General features: G+C 42.8%; 1 protein-coding gene and 1 non-coding gene across 2 annotated transcripts in view; one reads left to right on the top strand and one right to left on the bottom strand.

Moving 5' to 3' along the window:
- The window catches only part of LOC124803147 (potassium channel subfamily K member 13-like), a 486,082-nt gene that overhangs the window by 151,195 nt on the left and 309,516 nt on the right, over positions 1–25,371 (bottom strand). The window lies entirely within an intron of this gene.
- Positions 7,199–7,273, top strand: Trnas-cga. Its single transcript has one exon. It is a non-coding gene; the product is annotated as a tRNA-Ser (tRNA).

Consider the following 25,371-nt stretch of genomic DNA (forward strand, 5'->3'; position numbering starts at 1 on the left):
GGTGAAATAACAGAATCTAACGATAATGAGTGACTTACGCATAGTCGTTTCAACCACTAAAAAATCCAGTACCAACTTTTTGTGGGGCCGCCAATTACAGATATAATGAATTAATACGTCTGCAGAAACAAAGAACATGAGTGTATAAATAATTTTCTTGAAACATAATTTGACAAGAATGCTAGTAATTATTCATATGAAAATGCTTACATGATACACAGATCTCAACACTACGAGTGCAGAAGAACAAATACTGATTATATACAGAAGGAAACAGGCGACGTGCTCTTAGAAGACAAATGGGTTAATGCTATTAACATAATAGTTGATTGCAACTTTACAGTATCGAGTGTTTCCCACACACTAGTTTGTTGTTATCTGATTTCATCTTCACACACAATTCTACCCATTGCATTTGTATTCAAAAAAATGGTTCAAATGGCTCTGAGCACTATGAGACTTAACATCTGTGGTCATCAGTCCCCTAGAACTTAGAACTACTTAAACCTAACTAACCTAAGGACATCACACACATCCCTGCCCGAGGCAGGATTCGAACCTGCGACCGTAGCAGTCCCACGGTTCCGGACTGAGCGCCTAGAACCGCTAGACCACCGCGGCCGGCCATTTGCATTCGATGGAGGTTGTTGTTGTGGTCTTCAGTCCAGATACTGGTTTGATGCAACTCTCCGTGTTGCTCTATCTTGTGTAAGCTTCTTCATCTCCCAGTATCTACTGCAACCTACATCCTTCTGAATCTGTTTATTGTATTCATCTCTTGGTCTCCCTCTACGATATTTACCCTCCACGCTGCCCTCCAATACTAAATTGGTGATCCCTTGATGCCTCAGAATATGCCCTACCAAGCGATCCCTTCTTCTAGTCAAGTTGTGCCACAAATTTCTCTTCTCCCCAATTCCATTCAATACCTCCGCATTAGTTATGTGTTCTACCCATCTAATTTTCAGCGTTCTGCTGTAGCACCACATTTCGAAAGCTTATATTCTCTTCTTGTCTAAACTATTTATCGTCCACGTTTCACTTCCATACATGGCTACACTCCATATAAGTACTTTCAGAGGCGACTTCCTGACACTTAAATCTATACTCGATGTTAACAAATTCCTCTTCTGCAGAAACGCTTTCCTTGCCATTGCCAGTCTACATTTTATATCTTCTCTACTTCGACTATCATAAGTTATTTTGCTCCCCAAATAGCAAAACTCCTTCACTACTTTAAGTGTCTGATTTCCTAATCTAATTCCCTCAGCATCACCCTACTTACTTCGACTACATTCCATTATCCTCATTTTGCTTTTGTTGGTGTTCATCTTATATCCTCCTTTCAAGACACTGTCCATTCCGTTCAACTGCTCTTCCTAGTCCTTTGCTGTCTCTGACAGAATTACAATGTCATCGGCGAACCTCAAAGTTTTTATTTCTTCTCTATGGACTTTAATTCCTACTCCGAATTTTTCTTTTGTTTCTCTTACTGCTTGCTCAGTATACAGATTGAATAACATCGGGGACAGGCTACAACCCTGTCTCACTCCCTTCCCAACCGCTGCTTCCCTTTTATTCCCCTCGACTCTTATAACTGCCATCTGGTTTCTGTACAAATTGTGAATAGCCTTTCGCTCCCTGCATTTTACCCCAGCCACCTTCAGAATTTGAAAGTGAGTAAGTCTACAAATGCTACCTTAAGCTATTTTCTGAGATACATCGTAGGGTCAGTATTGCCTCACGTGTTCCAACATTTCTACGGAATCCAAACCAATCTTCCCCGAGGTCGGCTTCTCCAGATGGTGGTAGTGCATAGTGCATAAAAAAATGCGTACCACCCCAGCATTCCTTTTTAATAACACATGGAATAGGCGACGTAACACCTCGCTCTGTGGTTTCACAGTGTGTAGAAAGTGTTCTCAGGCTGTTTTCAGTCTCTGCCAGTAAACGTTCCTGCCAACACCAGAAGTGGCTCCTGAAAATGACTTGAGTCTCGTCTTACAGCAACTCCAGCGGTGCTCGGGAGTACATACACTCGCCTGGTCCCTCCCCAGGTTGTAGTGCGTAGTATAGCAGAGTGTAGTGTGTAGAGCGCAGGGCTTGTGGTGGCCAGCCGTCTGTCGTCTACTCTCGAGTCGCAGACACTCCCACCCAATTTCCGGAAAGAGCGCCCTGGCCGTAGATTAACACGGAAATGAGGGCACGATTACACAGGTCGGGTTTCTCGCTGCCGGCTCGCCTGTTTCCACACATACAACTGCAAGGAGACAGTTCTGGAAGTCTCTCTGACTGGTGATTCGTTCTGTGAAGGTTATCTGAATATTCTTTCTGTTACGTGTAAGACAAGAGGATGGCGACAACCGTACTCGTCCACTGTGGAAGCAAACCCTAGAGACAAAATCTAGAGAGCACCCATCTCGTCGCTACGTTGTAATGTAAAGAAGTAGTTAGTTTAATGTGAAGAACTAAGCACTGGGATGATGATGAGCAAAAGTAAAACAATGCTGACTGAATGTCGTCGAATTAAATCTGGCGATACTGACGGAAATAGATTAGGAAACAAGGCAATTAAAGTGGTAACTGGATCTTGCTGTTTAAGTAAGAAAATAACTGATGACGGTCGAAGTCGAGAATATGTAAAATGCGTACTGGTAGAAGCAATAAAGTGTTTCTGAAAGAAGATAAATTTGTTAAATTTAAATATTAGTAAGTCTTTTCTTAAGGAAATGGTCTGGAGTTGTAACAAAGCAGTTAGATTCTTTCCCCCTGTTACATTTTTCTTCCCCCAATTTTTTTTTCAAATATCGTCCAACCATTTTTGGAAGGACAGTGAGTAATTAGGGAATGTGTTAGCAATTTACTTGTCACACGTTAATATTCGTACCCAATTACGTCTATGTTAGGTTACTTCACTCGAACTGTCATGTTATAGTACATCACGTAAGTCTAATACGTGGCTGTCCATTTACCTGCGCATAAATTACGACACCTGAGACACGATTCGGCCATAAATCGTAAGCCACTAAATATCAAACTGCAGTTAAATGGAATTGGATATGTTGTATTAAATTGTGGTCGCAATCGGCTGGTACTTAGTCTATGTAACTTAAAATACCAGGTCTGACATGAGCATATTGAAATTAAATCTACCGTCAGAGCTATGGGTGGCTTAAGTGGTTTACAAAAGCATAGTATCTGTGGGTGTCGTTGAAAGGATTTAGAATGACGACTGAAGATATGCCGATGCAGATAGCATGGTCCTGAAAGGAAAAGTCTGCTTTAATGGAAAACCAGGCACAAGACTATCGGGTACAGCGAAAACCAGCAAACAACCTAGTGATATCTAAGACTTGATATTGGCGGAAGATTGAATTTGCATCATCATGTCACCCTGCCACCAGGTGGCGTATCCATGTGCACACTGCCGAAACTAGTAATCCAGTGACTGTGTTAATACGGGGGTCACTCCAAAAGAAATGCACACTACAGTTTTCATTCTGCATGTGTGAAAGTTTTACAGTGTGTAGATACATCCTTCTCGCTTGTTTTCAAACTTAGTTCGACCTGTACTCGTGAGTGGCGCCGTCACAGCATGTCTTCAAGATGGCTGCTACACTTAACGTTCGTCAGAAGCAACGTGCTGTCATAGAATTCCTGTGCTGCGAAAACGAGACAGTGGGAAACATGCACAAGAGGTTGAAAAAAGTACATGGAGATGCTGCTGTCGATCACAGTACAGTTAGTCGGTGGGCAAGCAGGTTACGTGATGAAAGTGGGCGCGACAATATTGAGGATTGTCCTCGAAGCGGCAGGCCTCGTACTGCACACACTCCAGACAATGTGCAGCGAGTTAACTAATTGATTACTGCTGACAGACGCATCACAGTGAACGAATTGTCACGCTACGTTGGGATAGGGGAAGGAAGTGTTTGCAGAATACTGAAAGCACTGGCGTTAAAAAAGGTTTGTGCCAGGTGGGTTCCCAGGATGTTGACAGTGGCTCACAAAGAAACAAGAAAAACGGTATGCAGCCCACTTTTGGAACAGTACGAGAATGGTGGAGATGAATTTCTTGGAAGAATTGTGACAGGTGATGAAACATGGCCCCATCATTTCTCACCAGAGACGAAGAGGCAATCAATGGAGTAGAATCATGCAAATTCACCCATGGAAAAAAAATTCAAAACCACACCTTCTGGTGGAAAAGTTACGGCTATGCTGTTTTTCGATTCCGAAGGACTCTTGCTCGTGGACATCATGCCAAGTGGAACCACCATACATTCTGATGCATATGTGACGACACTGGAGAAACGTCAAGATCAACTGAGTCGTGTTCGACCACATCGGCAAAAGCAGGATGTTTTGCTGTTGCACGACAATGGACAGCCACATGTCAGTCAAAAAATCGTGGAAGCGATCACGAAACTAGGATGGACAACACTGAAACACCCGCCTTACAGTCCTGACCTGGCTCCATGTGACTATGAACTCTTTGGGACAGACTCCCTTCGTGGAACAAGGTTTGAAGATGATGACTCCCTTGTGCACGGTGCCAAACAGTGGCTCCTACAGGTTGGTCCAGAATTTTACCGTGCGGGTATACAGGCGGTGGTTCCAAGATGGCGTAAGGCAGTTGAGAAGGACGGAAATTATGTGGAGAAATGTAAATATTGTTGCTAAAGGATGTATCTACACACTGTGAAACTTTCAAACATGTCGAATAAAAGATGGATTAAAAAAAATAGTGTGCATTTCTTTTGGAGTGACATTCCTATAACAATCTTCACAAATAAATTGGTGTTCACACAAAATTATAGATCGCCTCCTGCACTGAATTATCATGTGATGTATCCATAACAGTAATGATATTGATAGTAGAAATAGTACATGCAGTGTAATATAAGAGAGAGGTTCGGGAAGACTCTCCCAGCAAACGTCAATGGGAAATGGGAAATGTCTGATGGGGAGTAAGGTATTTATCGTAGTTGCGATGTGGGCGTAGGGTGCGTTGAAGCAAGGGTACGCAATGTCAGTTCCTTTCACCTCCGGAGCCGAGACATTAGGCTGCTACCTCCACATGCTTGTCATGGCAGGTGGTTAGGGACAGAAACGTGTGGCGTTGACGCCGCTGGCCACAGACTTGCCAAATGGCGCGCGGAACACTGAATATGGCGCCGTGATTCAGATCCGCGGTGACGCGGCCAGTACTCTGAATCACCGCCCGCTGCCGGTGATTGGCTGCGGTCCGCTCTCTGTCCCGTCCCGTGCCGTCGCTGTTAACACGGCGCTAATTACCGCATCGCGCAAGCACGTGGGTGATCGTGCAGGCGGTGCCTTCCCACTGCTGATTAGCGGGGGACGAGCAGGGAGTGATTTGCTGGCGAGCCGGGCACCAGAGCGTATAATGCGGGAAAACGATTGCGTCCAAAGCTCGGTATATCCAATTGCCTTCTATTTAAGGCAATAGAGGTTTCCCCAATGAAGGCTAACTAGCTGGGCAGAATCATTAACAGTGAATAGCGGCGTTTCTTTTATTCCCCACCCGTTCCTTGGAGATACATACAAGAGATACCGATACGGCTGTGAAAGTGGAGAGTGTCACATTCAAGGCAGCGAAAGGCTATCTACAACTAGTGCAGAGACCAGATTGCAGTTACAGGAGTCTCAGAAAAAAAAAAATTGGAAGCAGTGGTTGAGAAGGGGGTGAGACAGAACTGTAGCTTATCGCGTATGCTATTCTATTCTTATACTATGAAAGACGTGAAGGAAGCCAACGAAAAATTTGAAAAAAGAGTCAAAGTTCAAGGAGAGTAAGAAAATTCAAAAGATGGAGTTAAAATGTTTTGAAAATATGTGCTTCAAAATAAGAAATGAAATGCATTAGAGAAACATTTCACGCGCCTTTGAATGATGTTCAAAATCCAGCAAACAAATGATGCTCTTTGGTCTGCTATCAGACATACATCCTCAACTATTCTATTCTATTCTATCTATCGCTTGAGCCTTGTCCCGAAGTTAAGCTGGGTCGGCCATCGTTAATCGGATTTGGCATGTTAATATTTAAGCGGTGGCCGGATGCCCTTCCTGCCGCCACCCCATACCCCCCACGACAGAATTAGTGTACTCCAACTGTCTGCATCGAATGTAATCCATAAAATAGTGCGGATGTATTCAGATGTCTGCGAGCCGTGTAACTGAGGCGGAACATGGGGACCAGCCCGGTATTCACCTAGAGGGATGTGGAAAACCGCCTAAAAACCACATCCAGGCTAGCCGGCGCATCCGCCCACGTCGTTAATCCGCCGGGCGGATTCGATCCGGGGCCGGCGCGCCTACCCCAGTCCAGGAAGCAGCGTGTTAGCGCTCTCAGTTACTCTGGCGGGTCACATACATCCTCAACTAATCTTTAAAATTCTAATATTCTATAATGATGCACTTCGGTCTGATCTCAGACATACATCCTCAACTAATCCTTAAAATTCTAATATTCCCGAAATCTAATACAAAATACAATGACAACATACCAAGATTTTTATTCTCCAGTGTCACCGTCAATGTGGTCCCACTGGGAACCTAGATACGGATCCCAGCGCTTCTGCCATGAACGGAATACATCTTCAAAGTCTTTTGTAGTCAGTGTGTCGAACACCGCTAGCGATTCCGCTTGAATCTCCGATATCGTGTCAAATCTCCGTCCCTTCAACTACATTTTGCAAGGGAAAGAAATCGCACAGATCCTAGTCTGGTGAGTGCGAAGGATCAGTGAGAACCACCGTGATGTTCTTTTGCCAAAAACAGCTGCACGATAAACGCTATGTGATGCCTCGCATTGTTGTGGTAAAGGACTCAGTCATTCCTGCACGACTTCTCTGGGTGTTTCCCTGTCACATCCTCCCTTAGCTGCCTTAGAACATCACATGTCCTGGATGGTCGGCCTACCATTTTTTGCAGTCGCATTCCGCACAGGTGTGACATATTCTGGTGCAATGCCGGTAGATGGTCATCCTTAACATTCATCGTCATCAACAGGGCTGCAATTTTTAAAATATTTAAACCAGTTATACGTTCGTGTCCCATCGAAAGCGTCATTGCTAAAGCTAAAGCTGCAAGGTTCGCAGGAGAGCTTCTGTAAAGTTTGGAAGGTAGGAGACGAGGTACTGGCAGAAGTAAAGCTGTGAGTACCGGGCGTCAGTCGTGCTTCGGTGGCTCAGTTGGTAGAGCACTTGCCCGCGAAAGGCAAAGGTCCCGAGTTCGAGTCTCGGTCGGGCACACAGTTTTAATCTGCCAGGAAGTTTCATATCAGCGCACACTCCGCTGCAGAGTGAAAATCGCATTCTGGAAACATCCCCCAGGCTGTGGCTAAGCCATGTCTCCGCAATATCCTTTCTTTCAGGAGTGCTAGTTCTGCAAGGTTCGCAGGAGAGCTTCTGTAAAGTTTGGAAGGTAGGAGACAAGGTACTGGCGGAAGTAAAGCTGTGAGTACCGGGCGTGAGTCGTGCTTCGGTAGCTCAGTTGGTAGAGCACTTGCCCGCGAAAGGCAAAGGTCCCGAGTTCGAGTCTCGGTCGGGCACACAGTTTTAATCTGCCAGGAAGTTTCATATCAGCGCACACTCCGCTGCAGAGTGAAAATCTCATTCTGGAAACATTTTGTCCGTTTCTTCGGCTGCTTTTCCCAAGTTTAAACATAACTTGATACACTAACATTGTTTTCTCAGGTCGATCATGGCAAAATAGCAAACGTCACAATGGAAAACTGACCGCTAACAATTAACACGTCCACTTAGCTCGAAGCCGTTAACCATACTGACGCACGAGACAAGTATTACACGGCACCTAGCGGCCTATGGTTGTACTCGTTTGCAAGCGTGCGTCATAGAAATTTCTTGAACTTTTGAATAGCACCTCGTGATTTAAACAAAGAACTTTGAATTCTAAAATGCTCCTCATTTGCAGTACAAAGTTTCGAGCACCATTCAAAGCTGTCTCAAATGTTTATCTACTCTATTTTATTTCCCACTTTCAGAAAACATTTGAGCGTTTTTCTCTTCAGTTTCTTTTATTTCAGCATTTTATTGATAACCTACAAGCGAAAATGTAACTTTTTACACAAAATAGCTAGGCCTTGAAAAGACAGTTTTTAACGCTTCTCTTAAGCTCCTAGCAGCAGCTATTCAAGGAATATTTCAGTTTTCAATAAGATCACTAATTAAGTTTTTCTTACTTATTCTGATTACTGCTAAGTAATTAACTCTTTCTTTGAAAAACTAGACATCACATTAGCCAATTTGGCACCTCATCTATCCATTGCCTACTGTTCGTTTGGCTATAAAGATTCAGATAATAATCTATTGTGTAATGTCTAGGGAGTCTCCTTTTCACTCTGCTCAAACATTTGATCAAAAAATAAATAGGCCTGGTGTGGTTTCCCAATGACAGTGTAATTCGTACGGAGATGGCACAAGGCGTGGAAAAGTAGTTAAACGAAGTGGATAATGTCTTGAAAAACAGCCCACAAATTGATCAACAAAATAAGTAAACGATAATGCAATAAAATCAGATGATGCTGGAAGTATTCGATTAGGAAATCAGGAAACAAATATCGTAGGGGAACTTCGTTATTTGGGCAGAAAAATAACACAATGGCACAAGCGGAGAGGATATGATATTCAGACTGGCAATAGCAAGAAGGGCATTTCAGCAACGGAGAAATTTGTTAACATCGGATATAAATTTAAATGTTTTAGGAAGTCTGTTCTGAAGGTATTCACCTTAAGCGTAGCCTCGTATGGTAGTGAAACGTGGACGATAAACAGTTCAGACTTGAAGAGAGTGATGCCTTTCAAATTTGTTGTTATAGTTGAAGCTGGCGATAAGGTAGGTACACCGGACTACTAATGAATAGGTATTGATTGTAACTGTAGAGGACAAAAATTTATGACACAATATGACTAAAACATGGAATCTGCTGACAGGAAATATCCAGAAGCATAGGGGAATAATTACTTAATGAAGGGGCGTGTCATGGGTAAAATACGTAGGGGGAGATCGAGGTTTGACTACAATATAGATGTTCAAGTGGATGTAAATTTCAGTACTTACATACTGAGTGTTGGGGTACTGCAGATACTGTGATGATTGGTATCTTAATATGTAACCACTTCAGTGATTTGAGTGGCTTTTCTCTGCTTCTAACAGCCTTACCACAAACATCACATAATTTACTATGTTTTCTGCATGGTCATAAATGCACCACTAAGTGAACATTACCTGTCAGTATGGACACCGTTGTCACATTATAACTCGGTGTAGGAGGCGATCTATAATTTTGTGTGAACACCAATTTATTTGTGAAGATTGTTATATTAACACAATTACTGGATTACTAGTTTCAGCAGTACGCATTTCATTTCCGTCTAGAAAAAGAAAATATGTCGGGATTACATGTATAGTGATATAAAAAATGGAGTAGGTCATACACAACAGCTCATCTGCTAAAATTACATACCGATGAAACCGATCAGTGGCAGTTACATCATATAATGCTTAAACCACTGTTACACTAGGACTACAAAAATTCTGCAAAATAGTAAATTTCATAATATTCTGCTCGTATAACCGGATACAATACAAAGTTAAAATTTAATAATGAATACCTCTAAATTTAGATAAAACCATACTGCAATTAGAGGCGTGCAGTCATAATGTACTTCGAGTCCAAATGGCGCGAACAAAACACACGTGCCGCATCTTGCCTCTTCGTGGCACAATGCCATGTTGGCTGCGACAGAGTAACTGACGACAGGATTCGAAGTGCAACGGAAACTAGTGCTGAAAGTTACCACCAGACTGTGGTCTGCACTGCATGAAGTCGATTACAACTAATGTAACATGGACACACTTGTGTTTAACGTCTGAACTGAGAGAAGGAATGCAACATCAAAGGAGTATACATCATGTAATCATGACGACAAAGCTTGCATGAGTTGCACATAAAACAGACACAACGTTCTGTAAAATATCATGAATGGCTGCCTATGCCATTAGATAAAAATTGGAAACATTTTTTCACTTAACATTTACTTAACATATCACATAAATTAACGATTTTACATTATATGACACATGTAACATCATTAGCTTTGGGGGAAAGCTGTACTGTCCACATTTACAGAATTATGAAATACGACATGAACTTGTTGGTCGGTTTCGGTGCAAGCGAAGGATGACAGTTTCGTAATAGGAAACTGTAAAACAAACCCCTAAACATTGTACGATAGCAATATAAAATACAATACATGTATAAAACATTTTAGAGGAAACTCGTAAGACTATGAAATTACATGTAAAATACGTCTTACTTTTTAAATTTCCATCTTTGCATTAATGTGCCATCACTGTGTGAGTAAAGCTTAGTTGGCCTATATCCATTGCTCAGCACTTTCTATTATGTATTTTTAGAAATTGGTGTTAGTAAGAAGACTACAGTACAAATTTATAGATCGCCTCTTGCATGAATGATCATGTCAGTTAACCACAATAGAAATGATACTGATAATAGAGATCGTAAATGGAATTTAATATACGGTTGTAGGCGCTTCAGTTCGGAACCGCACGACTGCTACGGTCGTAGGTTCGAATCCTGCCTCGGGCATGGATGTGTGTGATGTCCTTAGGTTAGTTAGGTTTAAGTAATTCTACGTTCTAGGAGACTGATGACCTCAGATGTTAAGTCCCATAGTGCTCAGACCCACTTGAATTTAATGTAAGAGTGTGAATCTGGGAGATTGTCCCAACTAGAAGACTGCAGTACATAAGAAGTATAATAATAATAACAATAATAATAATAGTAATTACTATTACTGCACACACGAAGAGTCGTTTCGTTATAATGAGGTGATCCGATGTTAATGAAACTTTGCACAGGCGTTCATCATTCAACTAGTATTAGGTGATTAAACTTTCAGGCCGTTCGGTCCTAACATCCGCCGTCAAAATTAGTGTGTATGGACGCTCCAGGGCACGAATGTACTTTTGTATTCATTTTGAAATGCAAATGAACAGCCACCAAATGTCATCTTCAGGTAGCACATACTGTCTCAGTTCATAAAGATTGCTAGCTGTATACTAGTATGAAGTTCCCTTAAATGCTCTATTGATGACAAGTCAGCTGGGCAAGCATGTGGGGGATCCGTTCATTCACCAACTGCTTGTAGTGTGAACTACATTGTAGGATCTTGCTTTATTCTGATGGAGTAGCCATTTGACATCCTGGTCAGGAAGGGTGCGACAACAGGGTTCATAAATTGGCTAGCATTGAGTCTTCTTTCAACATTTACCAACTCAGCCCTGTTTTCGTATCCAATAGCTTCCCACAGGGCGATTACAGCAGCAAGATAGGTGTGGATCTCGACAAACGCTACTTTCTGTGACCTTTAGGCTGATTGGTCACATAGATGTTGGCGTCGATCTGCATGCTACAAATGCATCTACATCTACATGGTTACTTCCCAATTTACAACGAAATTCGTGGCAGAGCGTTCACTGAACTAAGCTACTTCATACCGTTCTCCTTCTCGAACAGCGCGCGGGGAAAACGAGCACTTAAATCTTTCCGTCCCTGCTCTGATTTCTTTTATTTTATTATGATTATCATTCCCCGCTATGTAGGCGGGCGCCGACAAAATATTTTCACACTCGCGGAGAAAGTTGGTTGCTGAAATTTCGTGAGAAGATCCTGCAGGAGCGAAAAACTCCTTTGTTTTAATGACTGCCACCCCAATTTGTGTATCATATCCATGGCACTCTCCCTCTTCTTTCGAGATAATATAGAACGAGCTGCCTTTCTTTTAATTTTTCGATGTCCTCCGTAAATCCTATGTGATTCGGATCCCATAGCGCACAGCAGGACTCCAAAAGTGGATGGAAAAGCGCAGTATAAGCAGTGTCTTTGGTAGACTTGTTGCACTTTGCAAAAACAGACATAATATCTTATGGGATAACAGCAATCAGTGATTTTATAATGTTAGTTAAAATCCGTCTTGATTGCAAATTTTTTTTTATTCATCTGACCGGTTTCGGTTCATTCAGAACCATCTTCAGATCTGATATTTCATTTACAGGAGTAACCCGTCCAAATCCAGCAACTTTCACATGCTACGTCACATAATAGTATGTGAAAGTTGCTGGATTTGGACGGGTTACTCCTGTAACTGAAATATCAGATCTGAAGATGGTTCTGAATGAACCGAAACCGGTCATACGAATAAAAAAAAAATTTGCAATCAAGACGGATTTTAACTAACATTGTTGCACTTTGTACGTGTTCTGTCGGTACATCCCAGTCTTTGGTTTGCTATCTCCACAACATTATCCATGCCATCATTTCAATTTAAGTTATTCATAACTGTAATATCTAAGTGTTTAGCTGAGTTTACAGTGTGATTTATAGTGTAACTAAAAGTAAGCGGATTCTTTTTGTGCTCACGTGGATGACTTCTCACTTTTCATGAGTTAGAGTCAACTGCCACTTCTTGCACCATACAGATATCCTGTCTAAATGATTTTGTAATTCATTTTGATGATTTGATGACGTTACATCATCATTTGATGACATTACATCATCTGCAAACAATCTAAGAAGACTGCTCAGATTGTCTCCTAAATCGTTTATGTATATCAGGAACAACAGACGGCCTATGACACTTCCTTGAGGAAGCGCAGATATTACTTCTGTTTTATTCGATTACTTTCCGTCACATATTACAAATTAGGATTTTTCTAATGGGAAATCACGAATCAAGTCACATAACTGAGACAGCACCCCATAGGCACACAGTTTAACTGCTGTTCGCTTGTGTGGGACGGCGTCAAATGACTTCTGGAAATCTAAAAATATCGAATTAACTTGACGTCCCCTGTCGATAGCACTCATTACTTCGTGAGATTAAAGATTAGTTGTGCTTCACAACATCGATATTTTCTGAGTCTGTTTTGGGCATTTGTCAATAAATCGTTTTCTTTGAGGTGATTCATAACGTTAGATCACAGTTTATGTTCCAAAATCCTACTGAAAATCGACGTTAATGATATGGGTCTGTAATTTAGCGGATTTCTGCCATTTCCTTTCTTGGGTATTGGCGAGACTTATGCAACTTTGGAGTTTCTGGGTACGGATCTTTCTACAAGTGAGCGGTTTTGTAGTATGACTGCAAAGCATGGACCTATTGTGGCAGCATACTCTGGTATACGGTCTGGTCCGGAAGCCTTGGCTTTTCTTAAGTGTTTTAAGCTGCTTAGTTACGTCAATGATATCCACTTCTAAGTTACACATGTAGGGTGCTGTTTTTGATCCGAATCTGGAGTGTCTAACTCGTCTTCTTTTGAGAAGGAATTTCGGAAAACCGTGTTTAGTAAATCTGCTTTGGCGGCGCTGTCATCATTAACATCACCATTGTTATCGCGCAGTGAAGGTATTGATTGCGTCTTACCCTGATACCCTGAACGCCACGCAATACCACTCAGTGTCCCAGTTGGCATTAGTTCTTCACCATGCAAGTCTCTGCTGTATGTGGTATGGTGTCAGCACTATTGGTTGATTTTGACAATTCAGAGGTGTTTTTCACAATGCAGAGGTGTTTTTGACAATTGAGAGTATACAATAGTTTAAGTGATACCGTAGTACCAAGTTATGTAGACTTAATAAAGGGCAGTTGCTGAAATATAACGAATTTTCACCTACACAATATACCAAAGCGAGTAAACTCTATGAAACTTTAGCACGGTACACAAGCGGGTAGTATGGTGTAAGAATTCAACTGGCAACACAGTTAGATGTGATACTGCGTACGGTTGAAATTTTGACCAAAATATCCCAAAGGCAATGAACTACAGAACTCTCACGTAGGTACGGTTCGGTCAAGTTGTTCATGGTGTAACATTTTCCATTGCTGTCATGGTATTATAGTGTCGTCTCCTGACAGAAACTGGACAGGCCAATGCCGCGAACCCGGCAGTGTGTGGGCGTTGAAAAGCAAAGAGGCATAACAATTGGCAGCAAATACTCGTCTTTGTTTCTCGGCGATTTCAAATGCTGCAGGGGCTGTAAAAGTATTTCGAGTATCTGTCTCACTTAAATTTGCCGCAACTTGCTGAGTGTTTGACACTGTAGCTAATGATTTGGCATAACCAAGAGAAATGTCAAGAAATTCAGGCTGACACATTTTTTCTATTTCATAATTACGTGTTTATTGGGTAGTACAGTCAAAAATCTTTAATAAAACACTGGCTCCCGGAAACTGTCGCAAAAACTGAGATCCTGACGGCTGATTCACCACTGCTTACACATTGAAGAGCCACAGAAACTGGTAAACCTGCCTAATATCGTGTAGGGCTTCCGCAAGCACGCAGAAGTGCCTCAATACGACGTGGCATAGACTCGGCTAATGTCTTAAGTAGTGCAAGAGGGAAGTGAAACAATGCATCCGGAAGAGTACGAAGGAGTGGAGAACTCTTCCGAGCAGCACGTTGCAAGGCATCCCCCAATAAGCTCAATAATGTTCATCTCTGCGGAGTTTGGGGCCAGCGGAAGTGCTTCAACTGTGAAGAGTGTTCCTGGAGCCAGCCTGTAGAAATTCTAGACGTGTGGGGTGTCGCATTGTCCTGGTGAAAATGCTAAAGTCCGGCTGAATGCATAATCGAGATTAATGGATGCAGGTCATCAGACAGGATGCTTACGTACGTGTCACCTGTCAGAGTCGTATCTAGACGTACCAGAGGTCCCATATGACTCCATCTGCACACGCCCAACACCACTACAGAGCCCCACCAGCTTGAACAGTTCCCTGCTGACATGCAGGGTCCATGGATTCATGAGGTTGTCTCCATACCCGTACACGTCCATCCGCTCGATACAATTTGAAACGAGACTCGTCCGACCAGGCAACATGTTTTCAGTCATCAACAGTCCAACGTCAGTGTTGACGGGCACAAACGAGGCGTAAAGCTTTGTGTCGCGCTGTCATCAGGGGGTTCACGAGTGGACCATCAGCTCAGAAAGTCCATATCGATGATGTTTCATTAAATGGTTCGCACGCTGACACTTGTTGATGGCCTAGCATTGAAATACGTGGAAGAGTTGCACTTCTGTCACTTTAAACGATTGTCTTCAATTGTCGTTGGTCCCGTTCTTTCAGGGGCTTTTTCCGGCGACAGCGATTTGGAAGATTGATGTTTTATCGGATCCCTGTTATTCACGGTACACTCGCGAAATGGTCGTTCGGGAAAATCCCCACTTCATAGCTATCTCGGAGATGCTATGTCCCATCGCTCGTGTGTCGACTATATCACCACGTTCAAACTCACTGAAATGGCTATAACTTGCCAGTGTAGCAGCAGCAACCGATCTAACAACTGCTCCAGACACTTGTTGCCTTATTTAGGCTTTGCCGGCCGCAGTGCTGTATTCTGTCTGTTTCCATATATCTGTATTTGAATACGCATGCATATAGCAGCTCCCTTGTCGCTACAGAATTACTGGTCTAGTTTCGGCAATCTGTACTGCCGTCTTGAGATCTATAAATAGAAAACATGCCAAGGTTACAGGTTTACAATCGTATAAAAAATGGGGTATGTCGTACACGGCCGGCCGGGGTGGCCAAGCGGTAAAAGGCGCTGCAGTGTGGAACCGCGCGACCGATACGGTCGCAGGTTCGAATCCTGCCTCGGGCATGGATGCGTGTGATGTCCTTAGGTTAGTTAGGTTTAAGTAGTTCTAAGTTCTAGGGGACTGATGACCTCAGAAGTTAAGTCCCATAGTGCTCAGAGCCATTTCAATCATTTTTTTTATGTCATACGCAACAGTTCAATTGCAAAAATTACGTACCGATGAAACCGGGCCGTGGTAGTTACATAATACAATGCTTAAACCACGCTGTCACATAAGGACTACACAAAATGCTGTAAAATAATAACTTTCATAAAATTCTGCTCATATGAACAGATACATTTCAAAGTGAAAATTTAGTAATGAATACCTCTAAAAAGTAAAATATAAAACGTACCATAGATACCAGGTGTACTATCATTATGTACTTGGGCGTGACTGGTGCGAACAAAGCCCACAAATGTCACATCATGCCTTTTCGTGGTACAATGTCATGGTGGCTGTGACAGGGTAACTGACGACTAGGCTTGGAGTATGACGGAAGCTAGTGCTGAAAGTTACCACCAGATGGCGGTCCACACAACATGACGTCGATTACAAGTAATGTAATAGGGACACACTTTGGTTTAACATTTGAATTAACGGAAGGAATGTAACACCAGAGCAGTATGCACCAGGTAATCGTAACGGCCAAGCTTATATGAATTGTATATAAAGGAGTCCAGGATGCCATTAGATAAAAATTGGAAACATTTTGTGACGTGATGATGACGTAACATATTACAGAAATTAACGATTTTATGTCATACAATACACGTAATAGAATTAACCATACGGGAAAGCTATAGACTCGACATTTACAGAATTGTGAAACAGGAGTTCACCTTTTCGCTGCAGCCGAACGCTGACAATTAACAATTACATAATAGGAAACTGTAAAACATGCTCCTAAACAATGAAGGATAGCAATATAAAATGTAATTCATGTATAAAACATTTTCAATGAAAACATGTACCAGTACCAAATAACATATAAAATATACCTCTTATTTTTTAAATTTCCATCTTTGCATCAATGTGTCATCACTGTGTGAGTAAAACTGCAGTTAGTCTATAGCCATTACTCACCATTTCCTACTATGTTTTTTTCAGATATTGGTGTTCGCAAGAAGGCTGCAGTACATATTTATACATCGTCAGCTGTACTGAATTATGTCAGGTAACGATGATACTGCTAGCAGAAATAGTTAATACAATTTAATGTAAGGGTGTGGAGCGGTAATATTACCCCATCCAGAAGAATACAGTACATCATTACCGTAAATAGTAATAATAATAATTTGTTTAATCGTATGGCTAGGGCCCGCCGCCGGGTGCCGATCTTTCAATTTGACGCCACTTCGGCGACCTACAGTCGATGAGGATAATAGAATGATGATGAAGACAGAATAACACCCAGTCCCTGGGTGGAGAAAATTCCCCGACCCTGCCGGGGTCGAACCCGGGCCCAGAGAATTTACAATCCGTCACGCTGACCATTCAGCTATCGGGGACGGACATAACAATAATAATAATTATTATTATCATTATTCTCATTTTTACTGATTGCACGAAAATTTCGTTAACCACCTTTCTAAGGCATTACTTGACTTATTATTTATTGCAGCGTTTTCACCAACTGCGAACAAAACAAACTTGGCATCTGCTAATAGTGCTGATGAAAGGGGTCATTGATATAAACAAGAAAATGTAAGGGCTCTAAGATGGGACCTTGGGGGACGCCGCATCTTATTGGTTCCCAGTTGGATGATGCCTGATAGCTTAATGCACGTCTCTTACCTACTGACCCCCTTTGTTCTCTGTCAGAGATATAGGAGTGGCACCTCGGTTATGTTCTCGCGTTCACGAAACGAACCCAAGACGAAACTCATAGCTCAGTTATGCTAGTTCGTTACTGTCCCTGGCCGACGACTAACACTCAAAAATAGCTCAAACAAGTAGAAGGGCAATAGAGTTTACGTCTAGTATGTGCACATTTTAACACCTAAAAATACAAAGATGTTGTAGTGTAGGTTCTAAAGTAAAACACGAACAAGTCACTGAGGACGACATCCTGGTGAAGAAATTGTAAGATAAAGCATCTTAACTCCATATCACAGTCACCGCGTCCTTTGATAACGGTATGTTGGGGGAGGTGAAGGAGTCAGCTGTCCCGCTGCCTACACGCCAGCAACAAGTGCACCGGAAACTGGGTAACTAAGTTAATCAGGGAGAAGTTAGAGCAGTTGCTGCTACGGCGGCGTCGTGTGTTCCCCGTACTACCATCCCGTGTCCCCCCTCCCCCCTTCTCGGCCGCCCACAACTTCTGCCAAACACGCCGTGTAACCTGAATACCCGCCAAGTAAACTGCGTTTCGACAGATGCTTCGGCAATGTGCGAAACATCTAGACGCATGGTACAATGAGTCTTCCCGACTCCCCACACTTGTCTAAACGTGCTAAGCAAGTTCAGAGCTTTTCTGCTAACGAAAGAGCATCCAATTATTTCAACTAACTGGCATGCAGCCACGGTACCCATGAGCGTAGTAATCGCTATTGGACCACAAATAAAATGCTGAAAGGGTTAAAGCAAGTCTATTATAAAAATCTTATACGTATACTTTTACATTACTGGTCTATGTTGAGATATAAGCATTTAAATACATCATCGGACCAGCCTGATTTTATTCTTGTTGTATAAGCGACGTCAGCTCAGTAACTACAGACACACCCTGAAATAGCAACTGTAAGTAACAGACATGCATTTAACCAATCAGTTGTGAGCAGGCAGTGCTGAGTACTGAACGTGTAGACAAAGTGCTTCATCGTTGTAGTGTCACATATCACAATGAAGCAATACTTCTAAATTAAATGCTCAGGACATCCTCCAGAACGATTTGAACAAGACAAAAATGTGTACAAAAATTGTTCAGCCCATCTTGACCCCCGAACAGAAACGACGACGCAGGGACGCCTGACATGGATCGATAGAAACGCAAAACGCAAACAGTTCATTCCTGAAAAAAAAGGATGATAGATGACGACAATTGATGTTATCAATACGAACCTACCACACAACGACAAGTGCAGAAATTCAGATGAAGAGTTAATACTTTGACGACATGACCGATACTAAAGCCAGTTTGACACGCGAGTTGAAGAACATCCCAAAGAAGAACTTCTATGAAAGCGGTTGTATGCACTCATGTGGTGAAAGATTATGGAGATCACCTGAAACATTAAAACACCGTTATAACTTTTCTTTATTTTTTAAATAAATCAGGTATCCAAACTGTTTCGATTGGCAGGGTCTCTTTTACATAACTCAAAGAACGAAAGAAAGGGTCGGGCATACCCTGAGACATCAGGGAAGTGTTAGTTTTGTAACGGAGAAATGACTGTGTGTACTTGTTAGAAGGGGGGAGGGAGGGGGGCGAATGTAAAGGGAGACCAGGGCTTCAATACAGTAAGCAGTTCCAATGGACGTTGGTTGTAGTAGCTACATAGATATGAAGTGGCTTGCACAGGATAGAATAGAGTGGAAAGCTGCACCAAATAGGTCTGAGAACCGAAAACGATAAAAACTGTGGTATCGATAGTTCCGATGCCACGGCGAAGTTGCACACTCGTAGGTTGGCATTACGAGAGCAGACGAACTACGCCGACCACAACGCCTTCTAGCCAACGCTGTGGAACTCAAAGCGCCGCTCTGCTTTTCGCCCCAATTGATCAAGAGCAGACGACCAAGCAACTTAGCTTCTACTTGTAGGGGTGCTAGCCATTACAGACTTTGCCTTTGCAGCTTCGGATACATGAACAGCTTCGCACCTACGTGCTCATCTGCACCAAAAGTTAAGTAATGTATTTGTATATAATTACACACCAGTAAAGGTGCTTTAACTTTACTTGCAGTACCTCACTTGGTTTGATGCAGCTCTCCATGCTACTCTATACTGTGCAAGCTTCTTCACCTCCCAGTACCTGTTGCAGCTTACATCCTTCTGAATCTGCTTAGTGTATCCATCTCTTGGTCTCCCTCTATGATTCTTATCCTCCACGCTGCCCTCCAATACTAAATTGGTGATCCCTCGATGTCTGAGAACATGTCCTACCAACCGATCCCTTCTTCTAGTCAAGTTGTGCCACAAGCAATACTTCTCCCCAATTCTATTCAGTACCTCCTCATTAGTTATGTGATCTACCCATCTAATCTTCAGCATTCTTCTGCAGCAACACATTTCGAAAGCTTCTATTCTCTTCTTGTCCAAACTATTTATCGTCCATGTTTCACTTCCATACATGGCTACACTCCATACAAATACTTTCAGAAACGACTTCCTGGCACTTAAATCTATACTCGATCTTAACAAATTTCTCTTCTTCAGAAACGCTTTCCTTGCCCTTGCCAGTCTACATTTTATATCCTTTCTACTTCGGCCATCATCAGTTATTTTGCTCCCCAAACAGCAAAACTCCTTTACTACTTTAAGTGTCTCATTTCCTAATCTAATTCCCTCAGCATCAGCCGACTTAATTCGACTACATTCCATTATCCTCGTTTTGCTTTTGTTGATGTTCATCTTACATCCTCCTTTCAAGACACTATCCATTCCGTTCAGCTGCTCTTCCAAGTCCTTCCACCAGGTGGGATACAAAAAAAAGTATCTAACGTCGTACGTCTTTTTTAATTCCTAAATCAAGTAATACTTTTTTGTTCCCGTGCGAAAATGAATTACATTGTTGCTGTGAACACGGAAGTGAACTTGGAACAACGCAAATCACCAGTACCTTTGAGGCGAGTGGGCCAAGTGTTTTAGCTGCTTTGAATTCCAATGTTTGGCTCTGCACAGCACAACAGAAATGTAGGTGCATAGTAGTATTCGAGACACAGTAGCGGTTTGTGGCTCTCTAACATGCTGGTAGCATATATTTGAGTACTGTGATGAATACACAGGGTGTTAAAAAACGATACCGACAGTCTTCGAGAGGTTGAAGAGGGTGTCTTGAGCAACAAATTGAGCATAGGAACCAATGTGTAAAAACGTCATCCAATGACGCTCCAGACCGTCGAAATTGTAGGAGCCGGCGCCTGTCGCTAGGCCACCCTCTCGGCAGCAAACGTGACTCTGTACGTTGACGGACCGTAGGCAGAACTTCTCGCTACACTGTTTGTTTTCGATGATCGCGCCTGGAAGCCACGATCGTCAGTGCAGAAGATGGAGCTAGCTGCTGCATACAACTGCCTTGTTTCCCATACATGCGATGCTCTGTCGCCTTGGTGTATGACGGTTTCGGACACGAGTATCCATCTGCAGTTTATTTATCTCCAGGAACCCTCTACCATCCACCAAGGCAACAGAGCACCGCGTTCATGCTAGGCAACGCTTGTCTGCGCATCATCTAGCTTCATCTTCTCCACAGGCGATCGAGGCAATCAGTAGCGATAACTCAGTAAAAACCAACATTGCGAGGAGTTCTGTTTATTGTCCATCAGCATACAAAGTCAGATTTGCCTCCGAAGGGGTGGCCCGGTGGCAAGCGCCAATGTCGGTTAGGCCGTGGAATGAAGTTTTCGGACACGGGCTCCCATTCACAACTGAAGGGTTTGGTGCAAGAAGGAGGCAGCTCAACTTTTTCCAGTTTGTGGCAAATTAAAAATAAAGTTCAAAAAATTCAGTTTTCACCAAAACGAAAAAGTTGTCAGCCTTGTTTTCATCTATGCGGTATCTAATACTACTGACGAGAATACATTCAAGTACATGCACTCAGGTACGTGCAATAGAGTTTTGAATTTTGGAGTTGCCTCCGTTTTGCTCCAAAGTGAATGAAAAACTCTTTGTAGGACCATTTTCTTCATAATTAACCATATTTCAGTTTAAAAACATTTATTAATAAAGAAAGTACAACATTATTGCCATGATACATTAATACTACAGTTCTTCTTCAGTGTTCTAGCACCCCTTCAGTCACGTCAGGATCGTTTGAAGCATCTGACGTCAACTGGTCGTAAAACCACATTTCGTTTTGCCCAACATACTTTCTGCTCAACATTCTTCAGCTCTTCGACATCTTTAAACTTTTGGCCTTTGAGCGGGAGGAGACAATCATAATCATGAGACTCGCGGGTCATTGGTTGCAAATTTGCGCAGTTTCGAAGACAGTCATCCCTACGGTCGCACTGCATTGAATGGTCCCCTTACCTATGTATGGCTGTTCATAAGGAATATTTTGTACTTAGTGTTTAAATATTTTCCTATTTTCTTGTTCGATAATGATACGTAAGGGTTCTTTACAAAAAATTTCTAAGGGTTCTTTACAAAGAAATTCTTCAACGTGTCAACAAAGTGGAAAATAAATCTCTGGTCCGCTTCAGTGACACGAAACGCGCGATGTTTACACCGGTCTGCTGAACAATACGTAACACAACCTCCTTCCTGCTATTGTTTGGGGGAAGAACGAGGCATCTCCCGGAGCTGCCTCTGTTTTCATGCAAACTCGCAGTAGAGGCAGCTCCAACTGTTGGATATCTCTGAAACTAGTGGGTGAAGCTGCCTCTTTCTTGCACCAAACGAAGGGGCTTTTTTGTATGTGATAGAATGTTCAACTCAATAGAGCCCAAAAGTTGAGCTGCCTCCTTCTTGCGCCAAACCCCTCAATTTCTTCCTCAAGACACCATCTCGAAATCTGTCGGTATTGTTTTGTAATACAGTGTACAAGTTTAATCATAATCCCAACAGCTTATTACAAATATAAATGCTCTATACACAGGAATCAAAATATAAAGTGTTCCGGCTAGGACAATAAAATAACTGCAAGGCTGAATCTATTGATTTAAACAGTAGCTTCCTCTGCGCTGTTGCTGTTATTTAAAGAAATAAATTCAACGTGGTAAGTCATTTAGGCGCCATGTCACGGACAGCGCGGCCCCTCCCGCCAGAGGTTCGAGTCCTCCCTTGAGCATGGGTGTGTGTTGTTCTTAGCATTAGTTAGTTTAAGTAGTGTGTAAGTCTAGGGACCGATGACCTAAGCAGTTTGGTCCCTCAGAAATTCACATACATTTGAACACATTTTTGGGCTCAGTTCATACACACGTTTTTTAAATGCCGTTACATCCTAATTAAACATTACTTTTTGTACGTGATAAAAATGGACTGTAAATGAGTTAGTCAGTGCTATTTTTCTACGTTACGCTGTCGAAACTCTCGGTTTCTCTCGAGCGGTTAATGATGCGTTATGGAACCTGCACTTGTGGCTGTTACATCTTGTTTTGCTATTACTGTACTAAATTCGTGTAATAGTATTAAGTCACTTTATATAAGCATCAAGTGATAAAACTTTGAAGGAAATGTGAACATGTTTTAACATTACACTATATTCATCGTAAGTTCAGGTTATTTCACTACTGGCCATTAAAATTGCTACACCAAGAAGAAATGCAGATGATAAACGGGTATTCATTGGACAAATATATTATACTAGAACTGAGATGTGATTACATTTTCATGCAATTTGGGTGCATAGATCCTAAGAAATCAGTACCCAGAACAACCACCTCTGGTCGTAATAACGGCCTTGATACGCCTGGGCATTGAGTCAAACAGAGCTTGGATGGCGTGTACAGGTACAGCTGCCCATGCAGCTTCAGCACGATGCCACAGTTCATCAAGAGTAGTGACTGGCGTATTGTGACGAGCCAGTTGCTCGGCCACCATTGACCAGACGTTTTCAGTTGGTGGGAGATCTGGAGAATGTGCTGGCCAGGGCAGCAGTCGAACATTTTCTGTATCCAGAAATGCCCCTACAGGACCTGCAACATGCGGTCGTGCATTATCCTGCTGAAATTTAGGGTTTCGCAGGGATCGAATGAAGGGTAGATCCACGGGTCGTAACACATCTGAAATGTAACGTCCACTATTGAAAGTGCTGTCAATGCGAACAAGAGGTGACCGAGACGTGTAACGAATGGCACCCCATACCATCACGCCGGGTGATACGACAGTATGGCGATGACGAATACACGCTTCCAATGTGCGTTCACCACGATGTCGCCAAACACGGATGCGACCATCATGATGCTGTAAACAGAACCTGGATTCATCAGAAAAAATGGCGTTTTGCCATTCGTGCACCCAGGTTCGTCGTTGAGTACACTATCACAGGCGCTCCTGTCTGTGTTGCAAGTCAAGGGTAACCGCAGCCATGGTCTCCGAGCTGATAGTCCATGCTGCTGCAAACGTCGTCGGACTGTTCGTCCAGATGGTTGTTGTCTTGCAGTCACCCCATCTGTTGACTCAGGGATCGAGACCTGGCTGCACGATCCGTTACAGCCATGCGGATAAAATCCCTGTCATCTCGACTGCTAGTGATACGAGGCCGTTGGGATCCAGCACGGCGTTCCATATTACCCTCCTGAATCCACTGATTCCATATTCCGCTAACAGTCATTGGATCTCGACCAACGCGAGCAGCAATGCAGCGATACGATAAACCGCAATCGCGATAGGCTACAATCCGACCTTTATCAAAGACGGAAACGCGATGGTACGCATTTCTCCTCCTTACACGAGGCATCACAACAACGTTTTACCAGGCAACGCCGGTCAACTGCCGTTTGTGTATGAGAAATCGGTTGGAAACTTTCCTCATGTCAACAGATGTCGCTACCGGCGCCAACCTTGTGTGAATGCTCTGAAAAGGTAATAATTTGCATATCACAGCATCTTCTTCCTGTCGGTTAAATTTCGCGTCTGTAGCACGTCATCCTCGTGGTGTAGCAATGTTAATGGCCAGTAGTGTATTTAGTTCTCTCTTTCTCACACTTAGCGACGTGAAGCCCAACAGCAGAAAATTTGAATAAACAGACCTATCTTACGGTGAAACTGATAGACACTTAAGGATAGACAAAATATGAAAAGACCACAAACACAACACATTACAATGCCTAATACGGCGTAGGAAAGCCGTTTTCACTCAGAACATCTTCCAGTGGTCTCGGAATGTGTACACACAAGTCCTGTACGGTTTTCAAGGACATATTATGCCATTCTTTCCACAATATAGTGGCAAGGCCAGGTAGCGATGATGGTGGTGGATAGCGATCACACACGTTTCTCTCCAAAGTAGACCACAAAGGCTCGATAACATTGATACCTGGTGACAGTGGTGCCCAGGGGAGATGCGACGAGTTATGTACTCACTGAACCAGTGCTAGACGACGCGAGCTGTGTTAACAGGGGGGGGGGGGGGGGGGGGGGCTGTCGCTTTGGAACACAGCATCACTATAGTGGAGCAAAAATTGTACCCTGGGATGAACCTAATCAGTCAGAACGGTCACATAATCCTTGGAATTAATGCCACGTTCCGGAGTGCCCATGGGGCCCATCGAATACCAATATATGGCTACCCAAATCATCACCAGACCGCCGCCATGTTTCACTCTTGTGTAGAAACTCGGTCAGAAGTTCGAAACAGTGCGTAACAAGACACATCCGATGAAATGACTTCCTTCCATGGCTCCATAGTCCAGGTTTATGGCTTCGGCATCACGTTTTTCTGTTACAGGCTCTCACACATGGATCTAAGCACTATGAGACTTATCATCTGAGGTCATCAGGCCCCTAGACTTATCTAACCTAAGGACCACACACGTATCCATGCCCGAGGCAGGAT

This window comes from Schistocerca piceifrons, chromosome 6 (genome assembly GCF_021461385.2).
Source record: "Schistocerca piceifrons isolate TAMUIC-IGC-003096 chromosome 6, iqSchPice1.1, whole genome shotgun sequence".
Classification (NCBI taxonomy): Eukaryota; Metazoa; Arthropoda; class Insecta; order Orthoptera; family Acrididae; genus Schistocerca; species Schistocerca piceifrons.